Source organism: Tamandua tetradactyla, chromosome 17, assembly GCF_023851605.1.
Source record: "Tamandua tetradactyla isolate mTamTet1 chromosome 17, mTamTet1.pri, whole genome shotgun sequence".
In the NCBI taxonomy this organism is placed as follows: Eukaryota; Metazoa; Chordata; class Mammalia; order Pilosa; family Myrmecophagidae; genus Tamandua; species Tamandua tetradactyla.
The window spans coordinates 61441410-61454577 of record NC_135343.1 but is presented as its reverse complement, the minus strand read 5'-3'; the positions used below and the strand labels follow the sequence as shown (position 1 = coordinate 61454577).

Here is a 13168-nt window from a genome sequence, read left to right as displayed (position 1 = left end):
ACACCCAGAATAACCAAATGAAATTTCATCAAAATTTAGTGTTCCACAGTACACTATCAAGAGAGAGAAAAACAACCCTTAAAATGGGAGAAAATTCTTGCAAGAGGGAAAAAGAGAAAAAGTCCTTTCAAGGGCAATTGAATAGTCAAATGGACAAAATAAAATTTGAGCTTTGCATCTCATTATTCACAAAAATTAATTTCAGTTGGACTGTGAGTCTACATGTGAAGGCTTAAAAAAAAATCTTTCAGAAGTAAACTTGGGGTAGGCAGATATTTGTTACCACGCCACACACACACACACACACACACACACACACACACACACACACAAAGATAAATCAGACTACATTAAAATCAGAAACTTCTGGTCATCAAAAGACACCATAAAATATATGAAAGGCAACCATAGACTTGGAGAAGATATTTACAATACAGGACTCATGTGACAGACATGGAGATGTCCCGTTGTATCTCCCTGTAAGGAAAACTTGCTGCTGAACTTTGAGGAATGTGGTTAACCCACAAGCTAACCCACAAGCTAACCCACAAGCTAACCCACAAGCTAACTCACAAGCTAACTCACAAGGTCTTCATCAGCTTTTAAGCCAAGATCAGGCTGTTTTTAGGATGGTCCTTGGCCAGTGTTCTTGTTTGCTAGCTCCTGGAATGCTATATATCTGAAATGGAACAGCTTTTAAAAAGGGGGGATTTATTAAGTTGCAAGTTTTCAGTTCTAAGCCTGTGAAAATGTCCAAATTAAAACAAGGAGAAATGTCCACATCAAGGCATCCAGGGAAAGACACCTTGGTTCAAGAAGGCCGATGACGTTCAGGGTTTTTCTCTCTCAACTGGAAAGGCGCATGGCGAATGTGGCGTCTGCTAGCTTCCTCTCCAGGCTTGTTTCATTCATTTTTTTTTTTTTCATCTCCAAATGTCTCTGGCTGCGTGGGCTCTGTGGTTCTTGTGGCTCTCAAGCTTTTTCCAAAATGTCTCCTCTTTTAAAGGATGTTAGTAAAATAATCAGGACCCACCTGGGTGGGTGGAATCACGTCTCCCTCTAATCAAAAGTTAATACCTACAATTGGGTGAGCCATATCTCCTTGGAGATAATCTGATCAAGTTTCCAACCTACAGACTGAAAAGGAATGAAAAGAAATGGCTGTCTCCACAAAATGAATCAGGATTAAAAGATGGTTTTTCTAGGATACATAATCCTTTCAAACTGGCATAGCCGGTGATTGAGAAAGGTAGTGATAACCAAGCATGTTCATCATGGTGTGTTTCCCAGCCAATGACTGGACAAGGCAAAGGCACAGAGCCTAGTTCTCTCCACCCAACATGGGAATCCTCCAACGGACTTTGCTCCAGAGCTCCCTGTGGGCCACAAAAGATTCTCAGATCTGTGCTGCAGTTTGATGGCCCACCCCATCAGCAATTCTGCCTTTCTCTCCTTTCCTTTCATTAGTGTTCCTCCCCCAATAAACCTTTTGCACTTCTAACTCCGTCTCGGTGTCTGCTTCCCAGAGAACTCAAACCAGTTGCATTTATATCCAGAATATATAAACAGAACCCCTACAATTCAATTAGCAAAAAGGCCAACAATGCAACATCTTTGAGCCAAGATGCTTGAACAGGCACTTCATAAAAGAGGATATCCAAGTGACCGATAAACTTATGAAAATGTTCCTGTGTATCAGTTTCCACAATGCTGGTGGCTTCAAACATCAGAAATGTAAAATCTCACAGTACTGGAAGGCAGAAGTCCAAGCTCAGGACTATTGGCAGGGCTGCACTCCCTCTGGAGCATTTGGGAGAGAACGCACTTCTGGACTCTTGTGGCTGCTGGTGGGTGCTGGCTTCCTTGGTGTCCCCTGGCCTGCAGCTGCATCACTCCAATTGTTGCCTTTGTCTTCAAGTCGCCTTCCCCTCTGTGTTTGTCGAGTCTTCCCTGTCCCTCTCTTATAAGGACACCTATGATAGCATTTAAAGCCCACTTGGATTACATTGGATAACCTCTTCTCAAGATCCCTAATTTAACCATTGCTGCAAAAACTTTATCAGATGTAGTCAATACTCACAGCCTCTGGGAATGAGAATCTTGTAAGTTTGGGGGAGCCTGTATTGTTATCAGGGAAATGCAAACTAAAATCTTAGTGCTGTACTACTTCATGACTATCAGAATGGCTAAAATGAAAATGGCAGCACCAAGTGTTGGCAGAAGTGTGGGTCAACCAGAACTCTCATGCAATTACTTTGTAAAACTAGAGACAAACATACAGTTTCCCTATAGCCCAGATATTCCAGTCCTAGGTGTGTGTTTGTGTGGTTTGAAATACTTGGACGTTCCTTTTATTGAGAGGTAGAAGTCTACATCCACAGTATTTGACTTGCAGAGGGCTTATGGCTGGGTTGATCTTGAAGAGTGGGGTGGAGGTAATACTACATGCCTGCTGAAGTGAGGTCGTCAGAGGCCTCACTGACTACATTTTGCTTCTAGAATATTTGCTCTTAAAGCCCTGAGCCGCCATATAAGTCTGAGGCCACCAACCCTGAAAGGAAGTCTAACCTACACAGAGAGGCTGTGATGCGTACTTTGGGAGATAGTGCCAGCTGGGCCCAGCCTTGGAGTTATCAGAAATGTGAAGGAAGAGATCTCTACCCAACTATTTGAGCTTCTCCCATCTGAACCTCCAGACAAGGTAGAGCAGACAAATCATACCTTCTGTACTTAATCCAAATTCCTCACCGATGGAATCAGCAAGTACCAAAAAAAAGAAGATTTTGTTTATGCCACTACATTTTGGGCACTTTGTTTGCAGCAATAGGTGACTGGGACAAAAACATGTACATAGATTAATCAAAAGGCAAGTATAAGAACATTTGTGGCAATGCTATTGTACTAGCCCCAAACCAGAAACTACCCCTAAAAGCATTCATCAACAGTAGAACAGATAAACAATTTGTGGTATATTTACACAATGGAATGCCATGCAACAGTAAGCATTAACACACAGCCCTGCATAACCGTATGAATTATTTTCATAAATATAACATTAAACAACAGAATCCAGACACAAGAAAGAACACATGCTGATTATTCCATTTATACATAATTTTAAAATAGGCAAAACTAATCTATGATGCTAGAAGTCAAGATAGTGGCTCCCCTGTCAAAGAGAGTAGGTTATTTTCAATTTCCTTGAACTGAGTGTGGGTCACATGGATGTGAATACTTTGTGAACATTTACCAAGCTGTGCACTATGATTTGTATACTTTTATGTAAATATATTATAGTTCAATAGAAAGCTCAAGAAAGGTGTGTCTTCAAAGCAATGAGATGTGGTATCCCATGGACAGAGAGATGGATAAGGTAGAGTCAGTAACTAAAGATAAGAGTCTGTTTGACTTAAAAGTAAAGATCTTGGTTCAAAAAGAAAGCCAAAAGCCTAGAGGCCTACTAAGTTTTCAAGGGAACTGTGCTGCCAAAGACCTCTCATGACTCTATCCACAACTTGTGACAGTTATCCCGAAAGTGTATTCCAGGCCCCAAGTCTGCACAGCAGGAAGCAGACTGAAAACTGTGCAGCTCCAAGAAGCATACTTTCCATCCTCCATACATGGAAGAAAAGAGACAAAGAAGAACCTCAAAGAAGGCAGAGCCAGGGCCACCAAGGACAGGAGACGAAGGTTTTCCTCACAGAGAGAATGTGGAGCTTCCAGATGAGCTCACCGAGATGCTTTACCTGAATTCCAGGGTTGGGAGTTTCCACTAGTCCTACCCAACTAGTCTTGGTGATTGCCATGGACCAGTGATTGCTGCATGCTTCCCATTCTCCCCTTTTCTAAATCAGAGTTGCAGTCATGTTAACCTATTTCGCTCAATTATTGTTTATCAGATGGGTGGTCTTTCAGTTTACAGGTCTCTAGGACATGAACATTCAATCTGATCCTAATGGGAAGAACTTCAGGTCACCCAAAGATACTGTGCTTTGAGTCAGATATATAAGTCGGTGAGATATTTGAGGTTTCTCTTTTTGAAGGATGGGTGTGTTCCATATGTGGGAAGGGAGATGTAAAATCTTGTTCAAAAAACCATGTTTTAATCCTGACTCAAGTTTGTGGAGGCAGTTGTTTCTTTTAACCCTAATTCAATACTGTAGGGCAGTAACTTTTGTTTAGGTTATCTCCAAGATGTGACACACCCAATTGTGGGTTTGACCTTTCGATTACATGGAGATATGACTCCACCCATTCTAGGTGGGTCTCTCTTTTTTTTATCTGTAAATATGAGATTTTATAGAAGTATCTCACACAACTGTGGGGTTGCATGAATCCAGTTTCTATAGGGCAGGCCACAAGCTAGCAACAACAATGAAGGAATTCCCCAGGAGAGGTTGGCTAGCTGAAGTAGAAATGCCATTTCTCTCTTCTGACTGATGAAGTTGTCACCTCTCCCTTAAAAGTCTTTAACCGATTGGCTTAAATCCAACTTTTTGGATTAAATCCAACTGATTGGATGCTCTCATTGTGGAAGACACTCCCCTTAGTTGATTGTAGATGTAATCAGCCATAGACACATATTTATCACAAGAAGGTAGTGATAAATATGAACTACAACCACATGACCAGTTATAGAAATGAAGACTGTGATGGTGTGAGTATTTTTTTCTTGCTTTGTTATGAGTGTTTGTATTTGTACATAAAGCAAATATTTTTATTTTCATCTCTACTTTGTCCCCTTATCATATGACATAAGTTGTATTGTTCATGTCATAGTATTTAAATTATAAGATATCAAGTTTAAGAGTCAATGTTACCCAAGGACTTGTACCCTATTCTGAAGAGATTTAGTGAATTTTCGGTTGTATGCAAGACAGTCGAGTATTGTAAGGTGAAAAATGTGTGTCTGTTGTGTTCTATTTAGAGATTAAGTATTGTTTGAGGTGATGTGTATAGCTGCCAAATTGACAACTGTGATGGTTAGGTTCAGGTGTCAACTTGACCAAGTGATGGTACCCAGTTGTTTGGTCAAGCAAGCACTGGCCTAATCATCACTGCAAGGACATTTTGTGGACGTAAATCATCAGTCAATCATCCCTACCTTCTTCTACCCACTCCATGTTTCCCTTACCCTCAGCTTGCCATGTTTCTTTGCTTAATGGGGTGACCCAAACTTTCATTGCTGAAATTTCTGGGCCATTGATAGTCCTGCTTTGATTGTGTGGTTGCAGTTTTCCATTGACTTTAATCACAGGGCATGGCAGTTTTGGTGGAAGCATTGCATGCAGGGAAGGCAAACCCATATCTGGAATATGTGTATATTCCAGTTAGAACAAATTACTGCCCCTTTTAAGATAGAAGTGGTCCATTGTAATCAAACCTACCACCAGACAGCAAGCTGACAACCTTAGGTAATGGTGCCATATCAGGGACTGAGTGTGGTTCTTGACAGGTCACTAGGAAACAAACTCATGCCTTTGCTGCAATGGCTGAAACTCATGACTAAGCTGACGGAGAGAGAGAGCTGACACAGATGCTTGGAGCCCAGCAGACGTCATCATGAGATGTTAAGCAAGCCAGACCTGGAGAAAGCCAAAAGAAGCCAAGGGATGAAATCCAGCCCTGGAGAAGCAAAGTGATGAACCTTCACAGGAACAGAGGCCAAAAGCAATAGAACCCAGGAGAAGTGGACAGGCAGATGCCAGTCATGTGACTATCCAGCTGACAGAGGTGTTCCTGACCCATCTACCTTCCTTGAGTTAAGGTATCTTTTCCTGGATGCCTTAGTTTGAACATTTTTATAGGCTTAGAACTGTAAACTTGTAACTTATTAAATTCCCCCTGTTAAAAGTCGTTCCATTTCTGGTATATCACATTCCGGCAGCTCGCAAATTAACACAGTGCTTAATAGCCAAAAGGTGGACTCCAGGGACTCCTGATGGTCCATCCCAATAATCATTCTCTTCCTTTTCCTTATATCAGAGCCATAGACTTGTGTGGATGGAAATTCAGCCTACTAATGTTCTTTGATTCCCAAGTTCCTTTGTAGCTAGATGTATTAGCTTGGGCTGCCATAACAAATTACCACGAAAATAATGTGTTTGTCTTTTTGTTGTTGAATTGTAGTTATAAATTCTGGATACTAAACCCTTATCTGATATATTGTTTGAAACTGTTTTCTCCCATTCTGTAGGTTGTCTTTTCAATTCCTGGATAATTACCTTCAGTGCACCAAAGCTTTTAATTTTGGTGAAGTAAAATTTGTCTACTTTTCTGTTGTTGTTGCTTGTGCTTTTGATGTTATATATAAGAATTCATTGCTGAATCTCAGGTCATGAATATTTAACCCCATGTTATCTTCTCAGGGTTTCACAGTTTTAACTCCTATAGTTAGGGCCTTAATTCATTTTGAGTTGGTTTTTGTATAGGGTGTGATTAGGGGCCTAATTTCTTCTGTATAAGAATGATATCCAGTTTTCACAGCATCATTTGTTGAAGAGGCTATTCTTTCCCCATCTGCATATACTTAGCACCTTTGTTGAAAATCAATTGGCCATCCTGGTCCACTAATATATTTGTCTATATTTGTGCAGTACCACAGCGTTTTGATTACTGTCACTTGGTAATAAAATTTGAAATCAGGAAGTTTGAGTTCTCTGACCTTCATCTTCTTTTGCAAAGTTGTTTTGGCTGTTCAGGGTCCCTTGCAGTTCCACATAAATTTGAGGATAGATATTTTCCATTTGGGTTAAAATGACTGCTGGAATTATAATAGAGATTGCACTGAATCTACACATAACTTTGAGTAATATTGACATATTAACAATACTAACTGTTCCAATCCATGATCCATAAGTGGGATATCTTGCCATTTACTTAGTGTCATGGTTGGGGACATGTGTCAACTTGGCCAAGTTGTGGTACCTGTTTATCTGGTTGGGCAAGTGCTGGCCTGTCTGTTGCAATGAGGACATTTCATAGAATTAGATCATGATCACATCAGCTGCATCCACAGTTGATTCCATTTGTAACCAGCCAAAGGGGAGTGTCTTCTACAATAAGTGATGCTTAATCTAATCACGGGAAGCCTTTTAAGGAGGACTCAGAGGAGACAGGTTCCATTCCTGCTTCAGCTAGTGAGCCTCTCCTGTGGAGTTCATCCAGACCATCCATCGGAGTCATTGGCTTCACAGCCTGCCCTGTGGATTTTGGACTCTGGGTTCCTGCGGTCACGTGAGACACTTTTATAAATAGTATATTTGCAAGTGTTCCCTGTTGATTCTGTTTCTCTAGAGAACCCTAACTAATACACTTAGGTTTTCTTTCATTTCCTTCAGCAATTTTATAGTTTTCAGTATATAAGTCTTTTGTTTCCTTACTTAAATTTATTCCTAGATATTTTATTCTTTTAGATGCTATTGTAAATGGAATTGTTTTCTAAATTTTCTGTTTGGATTGTTCATTGTTAGTGTAAAGGAGTACAGCTGTTTTTGTGTGTTGATCTTCTACTCTGCCATTTTCCTGAATTAGTTTATTAGCTCTATTAGTTTTCTTGTGGATTCCTTTGGGTTTTCTACATATAAGATCATGTCATCAGCAAATAGAGATAATTTTTACTTCTTCCTTTCCAATTTGGATACATTTTCTTCCTTTTTTCTTTTCTTTTTTTTTTTTTTTTTTTTTTTTTGTCTAAGTGCACTGTCAAGAACTTCTAGAATAATACTGAATAGCAGAAGTGAAAGCAGGCATCCTTGTCTCATTCCTCATCTTGGGAGGAAAGCTTTAAATCATTCACTATTGAGTATGATATTGGCTGTGGCTTTTCATAAATGACTTTTTATTATCTTGACAAAGTCCCCTTATATTTCTACTTTTCTAAGTTTTTGTTTTAATTGAGAAAGTGTGATGAACTTTGTCAAATGCTTGTTCTGCATCTATTAAAACAATCCTCCCCGCCCCCATTCATTCTATTTATGTAGTGTATTACATTGGTTGATTTTTATATGCTGAATCACCCTTGCAGTTCAAGGGTGAAGCTGAATCCCACTTAGTCATGGTCTATAATCTTATGCCATTGGATTCAGTTTCCTGGTATTTAGTTAAGGATTTTTGCATCTGTATTTATAATGGAAATCTGTCTGTAATTTGTCTTTTCTTGTGATGTCTTTACCAGGCTTTGGTATCAAGTAATGCTGGCCTCATAGAATGATTTAGGAAGTGTTCCATCCTCTTGAATTCTTTGGTAGAGTTTGAGAGGGATTGGTAGTAATTCTTCTTTAAACATTTGGTAGAATTCACCAATGAAGCCATCTGGTCCTGAACTTTCCTTTGAGGAAGGACTTGGGTTGATGATTCAATCTCTGTATTTGTGATAAGTTTGTTGATGTTTTCCATTTCTTCTTGAGTCAGTTTGGGTAATTGATGCATTTCTAGAAATTTTCCCAATTCTTCTAGGTTATATAGTTTGTTCGCATATTCATAATATTCTCTTATAATCCTTTTTATTTCTGTAAATTCAAAAGTGATATCACCATTTTTCTTTCTGATTTTGGATTTTAGTCATTTGCATCTTTTTCTTTGTGAGTCTAGCAAAAGGTTTGCTAATCTTATTGATTTTTTTTTCAAAGAACCAAATATTTCTTGTTAATTTTCTCTTATTCTCTGTTTCATTTATCTCCATTTTAGTCCTAATTATTTCCTTTCTTCTGATAACTTTGGATTTACTTTGCTCTTCTTTTTCTAGTTCCTCAAGATGTAAAGTTTGGTTATCCATCTGAAACCTTTCTTCTTTTTTAACATAGGCATTCATAGCTAAAAATTTCCCTCTGAGCACTGCCTTTGCTGGGTCCCATAAGTATTGATATGTTGTGTCTTTGTTTTCATTTGTCTCTAAATTTTTCCAATTTCCTTAGTAATTTATTCTTTAGATCATTTGTTGTTAAGAGTGTGCTGTTTAATTTCCACATTTTTGTAAAACTTCCAGTTTTCCTGCTGTTGATTTCTAGTTTCATTCTATTGCAGTCAGAGAGGTTACTTATTATGATTTAAATGTTTTTAAATTTATTTAGACTTCTCTTGTGCTCTAACATATGGTCTATCCTAGAGAATGATTCATGTGTACCTGAAAAGAATGTGTATTCTGCTGCAGTCAAGTGAAATGTTCTATATATGTTATTTAGATGTATTTGGTCTATAGTATTGTTCAGGCCCTCTATTTCTTTTTGATCTTCTATTTACATGTTCTATCTAGGGCTGAAACCAGCATATTGAAATTTCCAAATACTATTAAGAACTGATATTTCTCTCTTCAATTCTGTCAATGTTCCCTTCATATACTTTGGTGCTCTGTTGTTAGGTGCATATATATTTGTAATTGTCAAATCTTCTTGTTGAATCCCTTTTAATGATATATTAAGTCCTTTTCTGTCTCTTGTAAGTTTTTTCTTTTTTTTTTGGGCGGGGTAGGGGGTGCATGGTCTGGGAATTGAACCTGGGTCTTCCCAGGTTTTTTACTTAAAGTCTATTTTGTCTGATATTAATGTCGCCATCCTTGCTCTCTTTTGATCACTGTTAGCATGAAATATTTTTTTCCATCCCTTCTCTTTCAGCCTATTTGAATCTATGGTTCTAAAACAGATATTTTGCGAGAAGTATATAGTTGGTTCATGTGTATTTATCCATTCTGCCAATATCTACACTTTTATTAGAGAATTTAATAGATTTTCATCTAAGGAAATTAATGATAAGGCAAGATTTGCTTCTGCCTTTTTGCTAATTATTTTTGTAAGTCTTATACCTTTTTTTTTCTTTTTTTTTTTTTTAGCATGGGCAGGCACCAGGAATAGAACCCAAGTCTCCAGCATGGCAGGCGAGAACTCTGCCTGCTGAACCACTGTGTATAAGCCCAGTCTTATACCATTTTTGTCTCTCCTTTCCCCCATTACTGTTTTCTTTCTTGCTTAGATGGTATTTATAATAGGTCATTTTGAATCACTTATCCTTACTTTTGTGTAGATTTTTTAGATATCTTCTTTATGGTCACAAGGGATTACATTTAACATTCTAAATTTATTACAATTTATTTTGTGTTGATTTCAACTTGACTTAATAACCTACACATACACGGTACCGTTATCCCTCCATCTCTCCCTTTTATGTTGTTCATGTCACAAATTTTATCTTTATGTATTGTGTGCTCAGTAACAAAGATTTTTGCTTCATTTTTTTTTTGCATTTGAAAGACAGTATTGCAAATGCTGGATTTTATATTTACCCATCTTCATACACCAGAGATTTTTATTTTTTCAGATATTTATAGTGTCCTCTCCTTTCAACATGGAGGGCTCCCTTTAGCATTTCCTATAAGCAGATGCAGTGGTAGTAAATCCCTTCAGTTTTTTTTTTCTTTTTGAGAAAAAGTCCTACTTCATTAAAATACTGAGTTTATTTCATGTGTGTATTTATTTGCCTCCCCATCAATTCAATTTGTGTGGCCACTGCTACTTCTATGTCCTATCATAAATTCCATACACACTTAAAACCAAGCAAAGGGTGGAGTTCCATCTTTAAAAACTAAACAGACATTTTGGGCAACACATTCTTGGCAAAGGAACCTGGACAACATTTATCAGACATGGTAGGGAAAGTTTTCATTCTGTATTATAAAAAAAACAGCCAGATACCAACTGTTACAAAAATGAAATAAGACAGAAAATTTAAAAAAACTGTTTAAACTATTTTCTTAAGGAGACTTCTGCCACTGCCAGAGATCTTGAATAGCCTTCTGGTCAATCATCCTGAAGTAATTCTTCACACAATTGGTGAACTTGGCTTCCAATTTGGGAAGAGAACCACTTTTTTCTATACTTGCTTGATTTTTGCTGTAATGTCTTCTGCAGAACTAGGTCATTTTGACGTTTTGGGAGTTTTTCCTTGTTTTTTGAAGGATTCTTGACCTTTTGATCTGGGTGTGGATGGTTTTGAGTCTCTTCCATTCTGGTTTGATTTCTGTGCACTTTTTGCTGGAGTATCTCATACAGATTTCTTCACTGGAGCTTTTTATTCCACTTCCTCCTCATCAAAATCATCAAAATCCTCTTCAACATTGTTCTAGTTTGCTAACTGCCGGAATGCAACACACAAGAGATGGATTGGTTTTAAATAAAAGGGGATTTATGTTGTTAGTTCTTCAGAGGAAAGGCAGCTAACTTTCAACTGAGGTTCTTTCTTATGTGGGAAGGCACAGGGTGATCTCTGCTAGCCTTCTTTCCAGGCCTCTGGGTCCAACAACTTTCCCCGGAGTGGTTTCTTTCTGCATCTCCAAAGGCCTCAGCTCAGCTGCGAGTGCTGAGATGAGGTATGCTGAGCTGCTTGGGCTGTGCTACATTGAGCTCTCACATTTAAGCACCAGCCAATGAAGTCAAACATCATTCATTGCAGCAGGCATGCCTCCTAGCTGACTACAAATGTAATCAGCAACAGATGAGGTTCACATGCCATTGGCTCGTGTCCAGAGCAATAGAACTAGGCACCTTCACCTGGGCAAGTTGACAACTGACCCTAACTACCACAGTCATCATCATCATCATCCTCGTCACTGTCATTTTCATCAGCAGCAAGTTTTACTTTTTTTCTGTGGAATTTTGCTACCACTTTCAGGGGTAGATCACTTTCCAGATATACTTAAGAGTTTCACATCCTCCTCCTCTTCATCTTCTGACTCGGCATCTTCCTTCATAGCCACTAAGCGCTGTCCACCAATATGCACAGTCCCTGAACCACACTTCAACCATAAGGCTATAGCTGGTGTTATTTCAAAGCCTCCAAGGGAGACCATTGGCTGTTACGGAGATTTTCAAAGCTGCCAGTGTTACTTTAATTGGACTGCCTTCACAATTCATCACCTCTGCTTCAACAATGGGCAGTTCATCCTTGCACCAGCCCCCCTGAAACTGACAATTCTTATAAATAACTGGTGCTCATTTTCATCACTATTCACCTTAAAGTGATCATCTTCGTTGACCTTTAGTTCACAATTGAAAAGATAGTTCTGGTGCTCAGGGGGCTCCGGTGCATGTTCATCGAATCTTCCATGGGGTGGTGGCATGCACTTGGGTGGGAGAGAAGACAGACCAGCGGAGATGGACAACCACTGTTGCAGAGAACAGTGGCACAGGATGGAATCACACCAGGGATTTTCCTTCAGTTTTTGTTTTCCTGGAATGTCTTAATTTTGTTCTCATTTTTGAAGGACAATTTTGACAAGTATATTGTTCTTGGGTAACAGGTTTTTTTCTTTCTGCACTTTAAGTATTTCATCCCACTGCTTTCTGGCTATCATGGTTCCTAATAAGAAAATGCATATTAATCCTACTAAGGATCCCTTATATGTGACGTGTGGCTTCTGTCTTGCTTTGATTCTGTCTTTGTCATTGGCATTGGACAGTCTGATCATAATGTCTGATAAAGAAGGGAAACTGTTAGGTGCTAGATCTGGGAAGTTTTCTGCCGTTATTTTTTCAAATATTTTTTTCTGGTTCTTTATCTCTTTCTCTCCTTCTGGGGCTCCTATGATGCACATATTGGTATCTTGATGGTGTCCCACAAATTTCTCAGGCTCTGCTAATTTTTTTCATTCTTTTATCTTTCAGCTCCTCAACCTGGACAATCTCTATTGTTATGTGCTTGAGTTCACTAACCCTTTCTTCTGCCCCTTCCAACTACTCTTGAACCACTCTATTGATTTTTTCCACAATAGTTATTGTACTTTTGAGTCCCAGAATTTCTTCTTTATAATTTCTATCTCATTATGGAAATCCTTCATTTTGTTCATTTATTGTTTCCCTGATTTCCTTTCATTCTTTGTCCATGTTTTCCTTTAGTTCACTGATCCCATTTATGAGAGTTGTTCTAAGATCCTTGATTAGTAATTTCAGAGAGTGTGATTCCCTCTGGAATTTTTTCTATCAATTTTTTTTTCCTGTGATTGGGTCACACTTTCCTGTCTCTTGTCTGTTTTTGCATTTTCATTGAGAAATGGACATTTTGCATATTATGTTGTGGTCATTCTGAAAGGCTAGTTCTCCATCTGCCAGATTAAGAACAAGAATGAAAAATAAAGTGGAGAGGGTGGGGAGGAAATAAAGAGAGAGAGAGAGGGAAAAAA

At 38.5% G+C, this 13168-nt stretch overlaps 1 long non-coding RNA gene and 1 pseudogene across 1 annotated transcript in view; one reads left to right on the top strand and one right to left on the bottom strand.

Annotated features, from left to right (window-relative positions):
* Nucleotides 1-13168, top strand: part of LOC143661317 (uncharacterized) — a 105417-nt gene that overhangs the window by 41656 nt on the left and 50593 nt on the right. The window lies entirely within an intron of this gene.
* On the bottom strand, nt 10745-12096 carry LOC143661704 (nucleophosmin-like; annotated as a pseudogene).